At 38.8% G+C, this 19,006-nt stretch overlaps 1 protein-coding gene and 1 long non-coding RNA gene across 6 annotated transcripts in view; one reads left to right on the forward strand and one right to left on the reverse strand.

Moving 5' to 3' along the window:
- The window catches only part of NAV2 (neuron navigator 2), a 446,141-nt gene that overhangs the window by 213,755 nt on the left and 213,380 nt on the right, over positions 1-19,006 (reverse strand). The gene's annotated exons all lie outside the window — the stretch shown is intronic.
- On the forward strand, positions 11,177-17,060 carry LOC140510626 (uncharacterized). The gene is made up of 3 exons (XR_011969314.1): positions 11,177-11,345; positions 15,456-15,590; positions 16,468-17,060. It is a non-coding gene; the product is annotated as an uncharacterized lncRNA (long non-coding RNA).

Genomic DNA, 19,006 nt, shown 5'->3' on the forward strand with positions numbered 1-19,006 from the left:
CATCCTGAGTAAATCATTTTTATTCCCTCCTCCAAAAGTTTCCTACTGGTGATCCGTACAATTCTACACGATAAGTTGATTTAAAGGCATTATACTTTACTCCTTTTCTTACCTGCTTCTCCTAGTCCCCCTTCCCCATGCCACCCCCCATTTCAGAGGGAAAAGAGATGGAGGAACAGAAAATGAAGACGTGAAAAAGGCCATAAGGAGGCAGATGAAGAGATAATTAATTGGAAGGCAAAGAGAGGCAATACAGGTTACTTGAATTAGGTCTTCTGGAGCAGGTCTCTTTTTCTCTAGGTCACTACTTCCTCTTCTGTAAAATAGTCTTAGGATCTTTGTGATGGTGTATGCCTGTCAACCTGCTACCTGGGGAGGGCAGAGGCTGGAGGATCACTTGTGCTCAGTTCTCAGCTAGTGTAGGAGTAAAGCCGATTCAGAGTTTATAGAAAGTCTGGCGCCAATAACACAAGATGTCCCCAAAGTCTTAAGCTATGAATGAAAGGGGTACTAACAATTTTGGAGCCATCCTGAGTAGTGAGCCCTTGAGAGTGGTGCGGACCAACAGGCTGCCTAAAGAGGGGAGAACCAGGCCAGGCAGGAACCCTGGCAGGTGAAATTTCCCTGAGAATCAACAGTGGATTGAATAGGTGTTGTCCTTCCAGCCTCTGTGAGATAGTTGGGGGGAGGGGGGAGGAGTTCTTTGAATTAGATAATCTCTAAGGCCAATATTTCTGTTCTAAATTCCTGATACTATGGGATTAAGACCCAGAGATGGTTCATCTTTCATTCTGCCTAATGTCACTGAGATGGTCAGAGGTCAAGCTGGACTAGAATCCAGGGGTCCTGACTCCTATTCTAAGATTTTTAGTATTCTGCGGCTGCCCTTCTTGTGTATGTGGTGGCAATAGCCCCTGAGGATGTGAGGGATGGGCCACCTGAGATATTGGACTCATGGGAAACTGTAGCCATTGAAACAAACAAACAAAATACATAAACCACAGTAAGGTACCTGTACTAGCTCTGAGAAGCAGGCCATCAGAGCTGTAAAGGAAGAGACAGACAAAACAATCTGAAGGAAACTTGACAAGAGTCCAAACTCCTGCTTTTGGGGAGAACTGTATCCAGAGAAGTCTCCTGGTACCTTGGAAATTTCTTACCAAGGAAACAACACATCCTGTGAGTAACTCCTTATCATAACCTACAGTTACATGACCTTGGGCAAATCCTTTCCTTTCTCTAGACTTGAATTTCTTCATCTGTCAGTTGAGATGGGTTAGAGCAGAATCCAGGAATTCTTAACCTGGGGTCTATGAATTTGATTGTTTTGTATATACAATGATAACTGTTTTTGATATCACTGGTTTCCTCTATATTTTATTTTATACATTTCCAGACATTAATTTAAGAAGTGGTCCATAAGCTACACCAGACTGTTGTTGAAGGGGTCTATGATAGAAAGAATTAAGAACACTGGGCTGGATGAGCTCTAAGTTCCTTTCTTAAAGTTCCATGAGCAACACAGGAAATGCTTCCTTAAATCAGTCATAATGTCTCCCTGTTACAAAAGCAGCCCCATTATTTCTTGCTCTGTCCTTAATGAAAATAGAACAGCTGCTCCACGTCACTCATAGGCTATTTCTTAACATGCCTGACGACTGTAATTAGGTACCACCAGCTATCCAGCCTTTACTCTCAGCCATTTCCCAACCTTGTAATCATTTTCGGTTGCTTTCTTGAAAGCTGAGAAGAGGTCATGGTAACTAAGAAGGCTGGCAGAGTCGTGTTTGTTTGCTTTACGACTTAAGTTCTTGGTGGACAATTTTCTATAATAGTAAACTGACTATGTTTCCCAGATAAGTACTCAGGCATCGATCGTATTGTGGCATGCTCATAGAACAGAAATGAATTTGATTTGAAAAGTGCATTGCCTGGATTCTCTCTTTTATGGTACTCACAAGCTTTTCAATTTCCCTTATCTGGCTCTTCAATTTCAGGAAAAAAAAAAACAAAAAACAAACTTAAGAGGAGGCCCTTGACATCTAGAGCTATTTTTTTTAATGACAAGGTAGTTTTTAAAGGTGGATAGTTTTTAATACAATTCAATTAAATATACATTTATTTTAAGCTTCCAGGTCTTTTTTGAGAGCTACAAAAATCACAATCTACCTGGAGATAAAAAATACATGCACAGATAAGTAAATTCAAAATGCAAATCCATATGAGATATAAACAAGTCAATTTATTTTGAGAGTATACTAACAACTGGCAATAGGAGGGAAAATCTCATTCAAATTAGGTGAAATCAGGACTAGGTAATGCGATCATTTGATTCTTAGCTGGTGGCTATCACTATAATAGAAAACAAGGAAATAATGTTTGCCAAATAGTTTCCTTTATATATTTTCCAAATAGTTATCCAAAGTTAGCAGCAGGGTTTCTATTAATAATGCAGGAACTGGTAAGCCTCAACCAAATGCAACTGCCTGGAAATTCATCTATATTTCAAAGCTCGAGTCAGACCTTGTACTAATATTTTTTAATGGAAAGTAAATACTTAAAACTCCACCAGAAACCTAACATTAAACTGCATACTTTAAAAATCTTTCCACTTTGTTTCTATAAGGAAAAAGTATCACTTGGCTTCTAATGTTCAAAGATTCCACAGTTATTTTTTTCCCAATAGATTATTTTTATTCCTTTGTTTCGTGAGGCTATATCATCAACAAGTTACTCCTTTCCCTCCTGAAAATGCTCAGAAGAGCATTTTAAAAAAAAACCCTAAATGGAGACTGGAAGAACAGATATTTTTATATCGATATCTCTATTTCTCTACCTAGTACCATATATGGCTATTAAAAATGTACTGAATCAACTGTACAAAACCTTTCTCCCTTTCTCCAAGGGTGTCTGAAATTTCACAAAGGAATTGTAAACACTGCATGATATGCCAAACACTGTCCTTTCAGGAGGTCACCATACCCAGCTAACAATTCCTTGGCAGTGAAAAACACTGTACAGTCCTAGAAATCCTTCTTAACATAATATTCTTGGCTGAGGACTTCTGACGTGGTAGCCCCCAGCCTTCCCTCACTCCCAAAGACTGAGCACAGCCCCCTCAGATTTTCTTGGGGCAAGGAAAGGTAACTCTGGAGCAGAATTCCCTAAGTACAAGGGGAAGGAACTAAAGGATCTTAGCATATCAGAGAGGCCAATTATTGAAGAAAAGGACCAATAGTAATAAGGACCAAGAAATGTATATAGTGAAATTGATTTCTTTGTTTGCTGTTTATCCTTCTTCTATAGATTTCTGGAGGGGGAGGAATGTAACTACTATCATTTCTACCAAAGCAGCAAAGGGGAACTCAAAATTTGTAAATGTCATTTACTGTAAGATTCGTTACATGTGGCAGAGTTCCAAGTCTTTGGATAGAAGCAAAGAAGTTGAGATCTTTGTGTGAAATTATACTATGGTTCAATATGCTTTGGTGATATGTACTGTGTATATTTAAATCCAGTTAAAGCTTACCTGTGTTCTTCTGTTACCAAGGACTCCTACTGCCTTCATTGAAAGCTATATGAAATGATATATGATGGAAATATGATCACAGAACCCAGCCGTGCCCCAGTACTCTCTAAAATGCAGTTTTCCCACAAGTGAAAGGAGAACCACAAATCCACTGCTTGAGTTCTACACCTGTGTTCATTTCATTTATGTGAGTCCAGCCTGCATCTGGATGTATTTACTACAATGAGGACTGAAGTGCTTTAGAAACGTTTCAAGTATCATAAGTTTCAGAGCAGATTCATCAGAATGAGAACTCTTCAGAAGCAGGACAGGTCTTGCTTTCCTCATTGTAAGTGCTTAATAAATGTGAGTGCTTAATAAATGTTTTCTCTTTCATTCAGAGTTAACCCTTAATTCAAGGTTTGAAAAAAAAAAGCAATGTCTCAAATGTTCTTCATGACCATATAGCAAAAGCCAAATGGACCTACTTGCTTTTCCTTCTAGTTCATCCTGTCTGTGCCTTTGCACTGGCAAATTACTATTCTATTGAGGATACCGCCAGCCTCCTGTTCACCTAGGCTGGCAACCTTGGTGTCATCCTTGGTTCCTAACTCCCACTTATTTAATATGTTCAAAGTTGAAATCATTATCCAATTTTGTCATTTTTTACCATTGCAACATTTCAGGTATAAATGACCTCTCTCCATTGACACAACCACCACATGAGTTTAAGCAGTCTTCACCACTGGATTATTACAACAGTTCTTTTCTAATTGTTTTTTTTTTTTTTGTTTCAAGTCTCTTCGCTCTCCATTTTACCCTCTATTCTGCCATCAAAGTCATTTTCCTATTGTGTAGGTCCTACTGTGACATTCCCCCACTCAGTATGCTCCAGTGGCTCCCTCTCAAATACAGGATTCATAGCAAATCCTGTTCAGCATTTAAAGCCTTTCATAATACAGCCACTTCCTACCTTTTCCATCTTTTTATATTTTACTTCCTTCAACTTTCTATATCACCCAACTACACAGACCTATTAGCATGTTGTTGTTGAGTGGTTTGTCATTTCCTTCTCTAGTTCATTTTACATATTAGGAAACTGAGGCAAACACAGGTGGTATGACTTGCTAGGGTCATACAGATAATGTCTGGGGCTAGATTTGAGCTCAGGAAGATGAATCTTCCTGACTCCAGGCTGCGCTTGCTTTCCACTTTGCCATGCCTCCTAGCTGAGATAATAACTACAAAGCATGACAGCCCATAAAATGCTTATAAAAATGACTCTCAACAAATTCTATAGCAGCAGAAGCCACAGAATGACAGAGTGAAAGAGATTTCCAGCCCAAGGTAACCTTGAAGGCTGATAGGAAAGGTCTATCACACCAACACAGAGCAGAGCACAGCTCAGCCTTGCCTGCACAGCACTGGGAGGAACAGGACCAGAGCAGCCCTCAGGGGTGGAATCCCCAGCAGCTGTGGAGGTTCACAGATTCCTCAACGCACAAACACCAAGGACAACATCAAAGGGCAGTGAGAGGACTTTTTCAACTGGGCAAGAAGGGAGCAGGTCCTCCCCTAGCTCCAGCCCCAGGTGGCGGTCTCAGCAGTGGAGGATGCAGCAGCAGCATCCATTTGTAAAGCCTTCAGCCTAAAGCCCCTGGGGGAATTGAGTGGTTGATCTGAATCTCAGCCCTGAGCATGGTCGTGGGATGTGGTGGAGCTGGAGTCTGTTGTGGAGTGGAAATTCTACTACTCAAAGACTCTGGGCAGAAAAGTTTTTGGTTGCTCTGAGACCAGGGTGCAGACTAGGAGAGGAATAAATTCCTCTCCCTTGATTGTGCCACCTTGGAGTTACTGAGAACTTACAGGTCCCCAGAGTATACCCTGCTGTTGACAAAGGACTCAAAAGTCAAATAACTGGCTGGGAAATTGCCCCAAAAAGGGGGAAAAAATAAGACCATACTTTCTTGGTGAACAGGTATTTTCTTCCATCCTTTTCGATGAAGAAGAACAATGCTTACCATTAGAGGCTTCCAAAATAAATATGCAATGGTCTCAGGCCATGGAAGAGCTCAAAAAGGATTTTGAAAATCAAGTAAGAGAGGTGGAGAAAAACTTGGGGAGAGAAATGAGAGTGATGCAAGAAAATCATGAAAAGCAAGTCAACAGCTTACTAAAAGAGACCCAAAAAATGTTGAAAAAAAAATAACACCTTTAAAAATAGGCTAATTCAATTGGAAAAAGAGGTTCAAAAGCTCACTGAAGAAAATAGTTCTTAAAAATGAAAATGGAGCAGATGGAAGCTAATGACTTTATGAGAAACCAAGAAATTACAAAGCAAAACCAAAAGAATTAAAAAATGGAAGATAATGTGAAATATCTCATTGGAAAAACAACTGACCTGGAAAATAGATCCAGGAGAGACAATTTAAAAATTATGGGACTACCTGGAAGTCATGATCAAAAAAAGAGCCTTGATATCATCTTCCATGAAATTATCAAGGAAAACTGCCCTGATATTCTAGAACCAGAGGACAAAATATATATTGAAAGAAGCCACGGATCACCTCCTGAAAGAGATCTGATAAGAGAAACTCCTAGGAATATTGTGGCCAAATTTCAGAGTTCCCAGGTCAAGGAGAAAATATTGCAAGCAACTAGAAAGAAACAATTTGAGTATTGTGGAAATACCATCAGGATAACACAGGATCTGGAAGCTTTTACATTAAGGGATTGAAGGACTTGGAATAGGATATTTCAGAAATCAAAGGAACTGAGATTAAAACCAAGAATCACCTACCCAGAAAAACTGAGTAAAATACTTCCGGGGGAAAATGGTCATTCAACGATATAGAGGACTATCAAGCATTCTTGATGAAAAGCCTAGAAGTCAATAGAAAATTTGACTTTCAAATACAAGAATCAAGAGAAGAGAATCAATGAAAAGGTAAATAGGAAATAGAAATCATAAAGGACTTTCTAAAGTTGAACTGTTTACACTCCTACATGGAAAGATAATATTTGTTACTCTTGAGACTTTTCTCACTATTTGAATAAGTGGAGGGATTATACACACACACACACACACACACACACACACACACACACAAAGCACAGACTGAGTTGAATAAGAAGGGATGATATCTAAAAAAATAAAATTAAGGGGTGAGAGAGGAATACATTGGGAGGAGGAAGGGAGAAATGTAATGGGGCAAACTATCACTCATATAAGAGGCAAGAAAAATCTTTTTCAATGGAGGAGAAAAGGAAGGAGGTGAGAGGGAAAAAGTGAAACTTACTCTCTTCACATTTGGCTTAAGGAGGGAATAACATGCTCACTCAATTTGGTATGAAAATCTCTCTTACACTACAGGAAAGTAGGGAGGAAGGGGACAAGGGGGTGAGGGGGATCATAGAAGGGAGGACAAATGGGAGAAGGGAGTAATTAGAAGTAAACACTTTTGGGGAGATCAAATGATATAATAGAATAAATAGAGGACAGGATAGGATGGAGGGAAATATAGTCTTACACAACATGACTGTTACGGAAGTTTTTTGCACAACTACACATATGTAGCCTATATTGAATTGCTTGCCTTATCATTGGGGATAGATGGGGAGGGAGGAAGGGAGAGAAGTGGGAATTAAAAGTATCAGAAATGAATGTTGAGCATTGCTTTTGCATACAAGTGGAAAATAAGAAATACAGGTAATGAGGTATAGAAATCTATCTTGCCCTGCAAGAAAAGAGAGAAGATGGGGAAAGGGAAGGGTGGGGTATGATAAAAGGAAGGGTATAGTGAGGGAAAGGGTAATCAGAATGTAAGGTGTTATGGGGTGGAGGGAGGGGAGAGATGGGGAGAAAATTTGGAACTCAAAATTTTGTGAAAATGAATGTCAAAAACTAAAAATAAATAAATAAACATTAAAAAAAAAATAACTATAAAGCATTTAGCACAGTGCTTGGAACATAGTAGGTACTTAATAAATATTCGTTCCTTTCCCCTTGGCCATCTCCACAGCTTTATAATGACTATCCCACAAGTGTGGAATGCTGTCCTACTTCACTGCTGCCTCCTATAATCTCCAGATCCCTCCAAGGCTCAGCTGAAGTGCCATGCCTACATGGGGATTCAGAAAATCTTAGTTTTAGAGAAAGAAGAGATCTTAGAGGTCACTGAGTTCAGCCTCCTCATTTTGAAGATTAGGGATTGAAGCCCAGAGAGATTAAACAACATATCCAAAGTCAAGCAAATACGATGATCAGAGCCAGGAGTGGGACTCAGAGTCTTTGGCTCCAAATCTCCAGGTTTTAGGGCTCTGCTCTCCCATCAGATTATTTTGTATTTAGTTTGGATATTTTTATATTTACTTTGTTGTTTCCCTCCCCCCCCCCCATCCTAGTCAAATATGAGAGAAATGATTATTAAAGGATTTGGGGAGATCCATAGTTTCCCCCTTTTTCTAAAGTCCTCATTTTCAAGCTCTGTCTCTGAATGTTGAATTAACTTTTTCCTCAATGGTGGATAGATCTCACCCAGTATAACAAGAGATTTAATCTAAGGTGTGGAAGCCCATTGTGTTCTGCTCAAATTTGGGTGGAGATAGTAATTCAAAACTAAAGGATGTAATCAAATTTATAGCCCCTCCCCAAGTCCTTCATCAGAATAGGTCCAGCTCTCACTGTAATATTCTTTCCCTCACTAGCTGTGAACCCATCACAGCAGATTGCCACCCTCAGGAACACCCACTGAAGCCAATGCCAAGAGAGGTCTCTGGCATTTGAGAATACCACTGACCTCTTTTATTAATAAAATGCTAGCATTGTTAACAAAGTAACAAATTACTCAGAAACAATATCTCTTGAACGTTTTAAACACTACAGTTATAAGCTCTTTGAGGTCAGGGCCACACAGTGCCTGATGCATAGTAAGTCGAAAATAAATGCTTGTTAAATAAATAAATGGAAAAGAACACTGGTACTCTAGCTCTGCTACTAAAATCGTCACTGGGCTGTCACTATCACCATATCAACAGCTAACCCCAACAAGAGAAGTTTTACATCTCAATTGAAGTGGAATCTGCAAGAAATATTATTAACACAAAAGACTCATAGAGGGACCTCATCTAGTTCTGCTTCTTTATTTTAGTGTTGAGATGGTTTAATGACTTGCCCAAGGTCACCCAAGTTGTAAATGATGCAGCTGGAATTCAAATCCACGTTGTCTGACTTTGACTTTCCACTATCGAATTCTGCCATATCAGGATTGAAACAAGTGTGATCATAATGAGGTGTGAAAAAAACTCTTGTCTCACCATAGAACTGTGCCAAGAATTCTGATCCTGAAGAGGAAGTGAAAAGACTTGGAAGGGAGGGGAAGGAGGGTGGGAAAAGGAGCACTGTACTCTTGTTTCATTGAATACTCTTTCCAGTCTTGTCTACCCAGAGACAGTGGAAATTAAACACTTTAGTCCAGTCTCTAAGGAGAAAAACAGAACTTCTTGAAAAGGCTATTAAAAAAGGAAGGGAGATATCTGCTTAATAGCAAGGGAATTCAGTAGTACAGGGTCTGTTCTTTGAAATTTAGACAGTTTTTAGAAAACATAAACTTGCTATTAATTTTTCTGAGTAAATAAAATGCAAACTGCACAGGATTATTGTGGTTTAATCAATTAGTTGTGTCTGACTCTTCTTGACCCCCATGTGGGGTTTTCTTGGCAAAGATACTGGAGTGGTTTGCCATTTGTTTCTCTAGCTCATTTTACAGATGAAGAAAATGAGGCAAACAGAGTGAAGTGACTTGCCTAGGGTCACATAATTTGTAAGTGCCTGAGGTCAGATTTGAACTCAGGTCCATCTAACTCCAGGGCTGGTATCCATCTGCTATGCCACCTACCTGCCAACTGCACAGGACCCCTGTTCAAATCCCAACTTTGATACTAGCCATGTGACTTTAGACAAATAATTTAACTTCTCTGGGTCCCAGTCACTTATTTGTAAAATGATGGGGTTCAACTAGATGGCTTTTGAGATCCCTTCCAGCTCTGAATCTATGATGCTATGATCAAAGACCACAAGTTGGCAAAATAGCCAGCTCAGAATGTTTCCCTGGATGATCCATGTACAAACCATGCCACTGAACTTGGTTATTGAACTCTATATAAGATGTCACTGTGCCTACATGTGTAAACAAATACTGAAAAATTTCCCAGATATGTACAAATATGAATATGGTTGGCACAGCATAGCTCAACATTCTGGGCGCTTTGCCAGATTTGGGCATTTAGATATTACCTTGATTAGGGTTTGTGGAATTCTCTACTGACTGCCTTCTTCTTACTAGGAAAGTAGCACTCTTCCTCCTTAGGAAAAGAATAAACAGAGGCAGAGAGTCTCTTTTTGGGAGGATCCACCTGCCTTTCTTTACTCAAGGCTTGCAACTATCTTTCTCAGGTCTTACTTTTTACAACTGATGTTTTCCTGTCAAGCTGTCTGTATACTCAATCACCATTTTGGAAATGATATCTATCACCTCTTAAATATATTAAGAGCTTTTTTCATTGAGATTATTAGCCTTGGTAAAGCAAAGATATCTTTTGTAAGGCAGATAATAACTCATGTTTACATATGGCTTTAAAGTTTACAAAGCACTTTACATGCATTATTTCTCTTGATTCACACAATAGTATAGGCACTACAAGTATTAATAATCTCATTTTACACATAAGGAAACTCATACAGAAAAAGGTTAAATGAGTGATTTGCTCTAGGTCACATTTTGTGACCTGGTAAATTTCAGGGATAAGATTTGAATCCAGGTCTTCTCTGACTCCTTACCAAGCACTCTTTCTGTTACACAATCAACTGTTTTATTAAATTAGGTTTTTTGCATATAGAATGTTTTTAAAGTACACTAAAATACAGTGACTTAAAAGCCTCTAAAAATGTTTCTTTTCTCTATCAAAGGAGTTTGTCAATCCAGGAGTTAATGTGTGTGTGTATATGTGTGTGTGTGTGTGTGTGTGTGTATGTGCATGTGTGTAGGAGAGAAAGAGAGACAGAGACAGACAGACAGAGACAGACAGACAGACAAAACCCTCTGGCAAAGCTTATTAAATCAGAATAATTTTTAAAAAATCATAATTCAAATAAATGCCCAATTTCAGTTAGAGATTAGTGAAAAGGAAGATGTCATTTTCTCACTCAACTTCAAAAGTCTTCTGAAATCTATCCACAGATCCCCTTGGACCTCAGTTTAAGAACTCTCAGCAAGGAAAGAGTGGCCTGAGTTAATGTGGATACCTGTTTATAAATCTGGATTAAGCCCTAGTCTCCCAAACAAATCCAACATAGTTTGTTCATGTTTTCACTTACTGTCTTCTTACACATTCATCAGCAGTGGAGGTTTAGAAATAGCTTTCAAATTGTGTCTGTTAGAAAGTCCACCCAAGCAAAAGCCCCCCAGGAAGACTTTCTAGCTTTATCAAGCTCCCCTTTGTTCTCATCTAGGACAGCAAACAAGGTTACCCTTGTGCTTAGTCAAGCCCCAGCAATCTCAACGGAGACAGCACACTCCACACACATTGCCCTCATTGTCTTAGTTGGAAAGACAGACACTTGCAACTTTGATTGTTGTTGTTGCATTATCTGTAAGACTCTAAGGATCTTCACATGAGTAGCTATGAACAACGACTAGTCGGACCACATCTGCATGTTGGGTTATAAGGAACAATGACTCAAGTGGAGGTAGTCCAGAGTATGGTGGGGAAAGCATTGGCCTGAGTGTCAGAAGACCTGAAATGGAGTCATCATCGCTCCATAGGTATGTGACGCTGGGTAAGTCAACTCACTACTTTTTCTTTTAATTTCCTCTTCTATAAGATGAGGATTCGGATTGGTTCATTTCTAAGATGCTTTCTAGCTCTAACATTTTATGATTCTAGCTTCCCTTTTAAAACTACCTAGAGGTTTAATTTAAACCTAAATAAGTCCGTGCCAGTTATTTTAAAATTTTTATTGGTATCTCATTTTTATAGCATGTTGCCTCCCATTCTCTTACTGGATAAACCAATCCTTGTTACAAAGAATAAAAATTAAAAAGGGTAAAGAAAAGCATTTCAGGAAAAATAACCAACAAATCAACCAAGACTGACAGTATATGCAACACCCATAAACCCTCACATCTTCAAAGAAAGGAGGTAGGTACATTTTTCAACTCTTCTCTACAACCAAGCTTGCTCATTATAATTACACCAATCCAGTTTCTTTCTTCTAAAAAACAGTGTTCCTTTTCTTGCAGTCATTGTATTTAACTGAAAATGGAAGAAGGGCAGAGTATGAAAAATGAAAACAATTTGCAAAAATCATTTTGCCAACCATTTTTCTCATGAAAGTCAGTGGAATCCCTATACTTGGACTTTAATATCACAGTCCTGGACTCTCTTAGAGAAGAGTTAGAAACCAAGTACATACGGAGGAGAACCAGGCTAGAGGCTATTCAGTGGTGATGGTCTTGAGGGACTGAGACACACAGTATCTGAAACAGGGGAGGGTACCAAAAATATGGGGGAGAAAACCCCCAAACTCAGACCTTATTAATATAGTAAAAAAGAGTGACAGAGAGCCTCAACAGTTATTGATCTGTAGATCTACTCTTCCATTTATGAGAGTCACTAATGCACAAGTTGAGGTCATCCTCAAAGAGAACATCAGCAGAGAACAAACAGGCCTTGACAAAGGATTTTTCACAATGGACCAAATATTTTCCATTTCACAATTAATTGAAAAATGAAGAGGATACAGAATACCATTGTGCATTGATTATGAAAAAGCATTCAAATTTAGTAACAAAATGCTCTCTTATTGGCTCCTTTACAACAAGGTATTACCCACCCATATATCAAAATCACTCATGATTCCTCGAAAGATATAACAGAAATAACCTTGTTCAATGACCCTCTGCTCATAAACATCAGGCGAGGCATAAAACAGGGAGACATATGCTTGCCAAAACTATTTGCTATTGTGAGAGGAGCTCTAGTGCAAAGTCCAAGTTGAAGAGGAATTCCCTGTGGATGGTGAGGTCTTCCAGATGCTCCTGTTTGTGGATGACATTGTGCTGATTACATCAAGACATAGCATACTGCAAGGCCTCCTTGAAGTGATCTGCAATCACTCAAAGAAATTTGGCCCGATCTTCTACACAGAAAGACCAAAGGGAATAAGCATTCCTGTTGCCCATATTACAACATGTGTTTGGATTGATGATCTATATAACTTGTTCATAGTGTGCATATCTAAGGCAGATGGCACAGACAGACAGATGATAAGGGAAGGGGGACAGAAAATAAAGAGGAGGAGGAGAATAGGCTGGACAGTCTTTAGGAAACTGCAAAGATCCTTCAGTGATTGATGCAAAGAATGAAAGAACCAGGAAAAAACTGTACATGATAACAGTAATATTGCAAGATTATCAACTATGAACGACTTCACTACTTTAGCAATACAATGACACAAGATAACTTTGAAGGGCTTAGGATGAAAAATGCTATCCATCTCCAGAGAAAGAATGGATGGAATCTGAATACAGACTGAAGCAGACTTTTTTACTTGTCCTACAGTTTTGTTTTTAAATTTGGTCTGTTTTCTTTTACAACATGACTAATATCGAAATACATACTGTATGATTACTCATGTATGACCTATATCAAATTGCTTGCATTTTCAATGGGGGGGGGAAGGGAAGAGAGGGAATTTGGAACTCAAAATTTAAAAAAAATGGATGTTTAAAATTATTTTACATGTAATTGGAGAAAAACAAAATAATAAAGAACTTAAAACAGATCTTTCCATGATTTCAAACTTATCAGGGAAACAAAGATCCATTTTAAAAAAATACTAACATTATACCAACAGCAATGAGATCTAGAATACAAATGTCTCTTATATATTAAAAATAAATATCCACAGAGGTAAATGAAGAGATATGTGGTGAATGTGAGCAGGTTAAGTAAGATATAATCAGTGATTAACTTGAGAAGAATAAGATTAAAAGATGTCATTGAGGGATTAAGGAAGAGAAGACCTGTTCATATGGAGAGAATGAAGGCTGACAGATGCACAGCCAGATGCTCTACTGACACTCTCTCTGCAGAAAGTAAGAAAAGTCTCCAGAATACTGGGTGAAGCCCCTAGGCCACCTTAATGGAGATAAGCAGGATTTATAAACAGGATGAAGTTGCAATCTGTATCACTGGAAAGAACCCTTGAATTGATGAGATCCCAGATCCCAGAATATTTCAGTCTCCATCTGTTCATATAAAGCTTCCTATGCTTTTTGTAATTTTTCATACTCATAGTTCTTATGGTGAAGTAGTATTCCATTACATTTACGCACCACAATTGGCTTAGCTATTCCCTAATTGATCCCAGCCTATTTCATCATACTCATGTAGATTTTCATCTTATGTACAAACAAATAAAAACACAAGATGAGTCTGTGAGAGCTTGAATTGACTACCAACGTAATGACTCATAGTGGGAGTTATAACTAATAAAGTTAACTGTTTTAACCAGAGTGTAAGGAATTTGAAGTATTACCCCTGACTGTAAAGGCAGAAGAAACTTCATCTACACTCTGTAGCCCTTGATGAACAAATTACTATTATGGCTTCAATGGGAAATCTATGAGTACATAAGAAAGTAGAAGCCCAGCTCCTTCCTGAGTTGGAGATATGGGACACAACAAAGCCTATTGAAGCGTCCAGAAGGAAAAGCACAATGCACCATCAAGGGTCTGAAGCCTAGGTGGGTAAATGATATACCAACTCCTCAAAATAGAAGGGAGTAGAGAGAAAACGAGTCCAGAAACACAGATAGACATCAAAATCAGGACAGACAGACATAAAGAAGGGATCCAGGTCAAGGAAAATGGATCTGACAATGCTCTGTGGTCCTGGCACCTTTAAGCAGCTGCTCTGGGTTCTGGCGGCCTCTCTTCCTTGGTTCTTAAAGGGGCACCTCTCTACTGGTCCCAGAAAGCAATGAGGTATAAAGGGAGGCAAAGTCCCCAGGTGGGAAGCACACTAGACTTGGAGTCAGGTTTAGAACACTGGCATTGACACTTAGGAGCTATGAGATAACCCTTTTGAGCCTCAGTTTTCACACCTGTAAAATGGTGATAAGGATATTTGGGTGCCATGTTATAAACCTTAAAGTATCATAGAAATAGAAGTCTTATATATTAATATCAATATCTGCAGATATGTACCTCCCAAATAAGGGATATGATGAGGATGCAGAGTTTCCCTACAAAAACTCTAGGATGAATTTAACCTTTAACTAGATATTTAATTAATTTTATATTTAGTAGCATTTTCACTAGCAATATATATTATCTTGTACCCCACTCTTTGTGTGATGAGAGGGTTGAATTGAGAGATAGTGTGGGACAGTGTAAAAAGAATCAAAGAACATGGGTGCAAATACTAGCTCTAATACTGACTAAGTGACCTGGAGCAAGATACTTTGCACTTCTCTCCCCTTATTTGTAAAATGAGGAGGTGCAACTACATGACTCCTAAGGTCCCCTCTAGATCTGGGATCCCTTGATTCAATTCAACTGATCATATTTATTAGGGATCTTTTATGTAGCAGACACTGTGCTAGCTGCAAGAGATACACAGCTAAAATGAAAGACCGGACCAGCCTTTAAGGACATTATGCTTTCTTGGTGGGGGTGGTGTGTGTGTGTGTGTGTGTGTGTGTGTGTGTGTTAACAATATGAACTCAGATAAGAAAGCACAAGACAACTGGAGAGGTAATTGTGTGGATCAGGGTTCTCAAGTCTTTCAAAAAATTTTATAATATTTTATAATATTATTAATATTACATGTTGCAACATTTTATTATATTTTTATAATATTTTTGAATAATTTGTTCTCCTAGTTCTGCTTTATTTACTGCTAGGATGATGATGATGATGATGATGGTGAAGGCTTTACAACACACCAAGGTGAAGAATTTGAAGGACCTCTAAAATCACTTCCAGCTTTAAAAAGTCTCCAGCGTGCTATGACTCTGGTGAGAAAATTCATGTCTTTACTCTTTTCACACTTCATAGACCTCTTGTTTACAACTCTCAGATGTTAGAAAGTGCTGAGCTCCAAAGTAAACTGCCCTGGTAAAAGTAAAATAAGTCTACTTCATTCACACCTACTATTAAAATCAACTGAGAATGTCAAAACACCGAGATGCTGTACTTGATCAGGGTAAACTCTGGTCAGCCAATTCCATCCACTGGACTAATCATAACCAGCAATTTCAGAGGTATATCTATTTCACCCACGCAAAATGTAAAATGGAACATTTAACTCAATCCGAACACCATTCTTCGCTCCTCACCTAGCACGTATACACTGTGCTTATTCAGTTTCACATAGTGTATTTTTTCCTAGCAAGCCACCACCCAGTACTAACTGGAAAGAGCTGGCTAGCAAAGTAGGGGTTTTTAATTTTTTTTAAATTTTATTCCTTCTCAAATTTGGCTTAAAATCCTGGGACAAAAGATGCTGATTTCATCACAATTCCAAATAATCCCCCAGCTGAATGTTGACATAGTTGCTTCTTGCTGTCAAAATAGATGGCATTGTTGAAGATTAAACTTTCCTACTAAGAGGCAAACTTTGTATAATAATTTAAATGAATAAAGTTGAAATGGCTATAACTTTGTCAAATATAATGAATTTCAGTGAGATTGGAATCTTAGAAATTCAGAATTGCAAGATGTCAGGGAGGTCATTTAGTTCAAAGGAAAACCTGAGCCTCCATCTCCAACCTAAAGTTGTCATTCCTTTTTCAAGAAGACCAGTGATGTCACAGGATGATGTCTTGACTCATGGATGAATTGGATTTAAGTGGTCCAGTTACATAATGTCATCAATCTCACTCTCTCTTCCAGAGTCATCAAAGTGCAGTGGCATGACAAAAGTCAGGACGACTGCCTGGGAGGTAGACCTTGATGCCTTCCATGTCTTGGCCAAGACCTATGTTCTTCATAGTGCCAGCTACTTTCAATTGTTCTCAACTACCCATTCTGCCCAGGAAAGTCTTCACATGTTTGAGGGAGACACCCCCCTAGTTCACTGACTGATTTCAGATAACCTGTTGGTTACTGTCAACCTGGTTTAGTCAAGATGGTTTCCTAGGCTGTGGCCCTTGGGCATATTACAGCTTCTTGGAATCACACGTGAGAGCTGAATGAAGGTGGAGGAGCTATTATGAATAGGGCTGGGCAAGCCCTCACACCAGTCCTACCTGAACACCCCATCTACCCCTACCTCTAATGGGGTCATCCAGACAATACCTAAACCTCTCCAGGGACAGAGGGGTCACTACCTATTTGAGGCAGCTCATTACACTTTTCTGACAACTCTGATCATTAGGAAGTTTTGACATATAATGAGGTGAAAAGTAGAATGTCTCAGTTATTTCTACCTGTTGGTTCTGGATTTGTATCTGGAGTCAAGCAAAATAAATTTAATCTGTACTCAACATGACAGACCTTCAAATACTTGAACCCAGGGATCATGTTTCATCTTCTCTTCTCTCTTTGAAACATCCCAGTTCTTCCAACTACTCCTTCATGGCACAGTTTCAAGGCCTCTTGCTTTCCTAGATGTCTTCAATTTGAGAAGCACCCATTAAACACCTAATATTTGCAAGACAATGTGCTAGGTCTAGGGACCCAAAAGTGCTGTACTATGCAGATCCTGTTCCAAAGTTACCAACAATCTAATGAGAAGAAAAACATCTACATAAATAATTAGGGTGTAAGAGAGAGTGAGATAAAAACAAAGGAAAGTCCAGCAAAGTGCTATGAGAAATTTGATCACTTTTAGCTGAGTATCAGGGAAAACTTCATGGAAGAGGTACCACTTCTCCTAGACCTTGAAGGCAAGAGAAAGTGACTGTAATGGAGGGGGTGAATCAATCAAGAGGCATTTATTAAATGCTTCCTGTATACTACATGACACTTCAGGTCTTGTTGTTCATCTGTGTCAGACTCTTCATGACCCCACTTGGTGCTTTCTTGGCAAAGACACTGGAGTGGTTGGCCATTTCCTTCTCCAGTTCATTTTACAGATGAGGAAACTGAGGCAAATGGGTGAAGTGACTTGTCCGGGGTCACCCAGATAGGAAGTGTCTGAGACCAGATTTGAACTCAGGTCTTCCTCACTCCACACCTAGCACTCTATCCATTGTGCCACTTAGCTGCCTTCTCCTAGGGGCTATGGATAGAAATATAAAAGAAGTGACTGAGTCTCTTTAAAAAGTATATATGAAGGAAACATACTCTAGGCATGGTGGATAAGGTGAGCAAAGACATGAAAATGGGAGAAGGTAGCACAAGAAGTGGGATAAAAATTGTTCAGTTTGCCTGGAACATGAAGTACATAAAAGAGAGTAATATGAAATAAAAATGGTAAAGGCAGACTAAGGCCATATTGAGATAGTCTTGACATTAGTCTGCAGAAAGTCTTTTCTACTGAAAATTGTATAAAATCCCTCCACTCTTTCTTCCCATCTAAAATTTATTATTTTCTAATCCACTCTTTCTTCCCAAATAAAATTTATTCATTTTTTAATCCCATCTTGTATATAGATCATCACCTTTTCTCAACATAGTCTTCCCTCTTAGAACTACCAGCCAACAGTCTCCTTTTTTTCTGTCTTCTCATTTCTACACCGTCAGCCTTCAAGAGACTATTATCAAGGCCAAAGTGATCATCTGGTGAAACCAAGAGAAACTGTTGCAGTGAACACCTCTTAAACAAAAGAGTTCAAGAGTAGAGTGGTTTGTTTGATTGAATTTTATGATTCAACTAGAGTACTTATTTCAACTCTGGCTTTCTATGATGTATTTATCACTCCATAGCCTGGCTTTTATTAAGTACAATATGGTTAATGCAATTTAAATCTTTGAAAGCTTGAGGCCTTACAGAAATTTTCAAGTCATATGCTGAACATTAATTCTTACTATGTAGGGCTATGCATATACCTATAAAAGGTATAGGAGGTTGCACTGAATAAATTCCCAAACCAATGCTCTAATCTAGATGTCACTTCTTTGTCTGTGCCCCTGAATCTATTTCCTACATCTTTCACATAAGAGTCAAGTAGAATCGTGGAATCTCATAGTTGGAAGGGACTTCAGAGTCATTTACTCCAACTCCCACCTGAAACAAAAATTCCTTTTATTATATCCCCCAAAGTAGTTGTCCACTTCTGCTTCAATATCCCAATGGATGGTGAACCAGCCTCTCAAGGGAGCTCATTGTGAAACAGTTCTCATTGTGAGGAGGTCGCTCCTTATACTGAACCAAAACTTTGTCTCCTTCGATCTTTTACCCGTTGGTGCTAGTTCTTTCCTCTGGGGCCAAACAGAATAAAACTATTTTTTTCTTCCTCATGACAATCACTCCAATATTTAAAGACAG

Source organism: Notamacropus eugenii, chromosome 6 (genome assembly GCF_028372415.1).
Source record: "Notamacropus eugenii isolate mMacEug1 chromosome 6, mMacEug1.pri_v2, whole genome shotgun sequence".
In the NCBI taxonomy this organism is placed as follows: Eukaryota; Metazoa; Chordata; class Mammalia; order Diprotodontia; family Macropodidae; genus Notamacropus; species Notamacropus eugenii.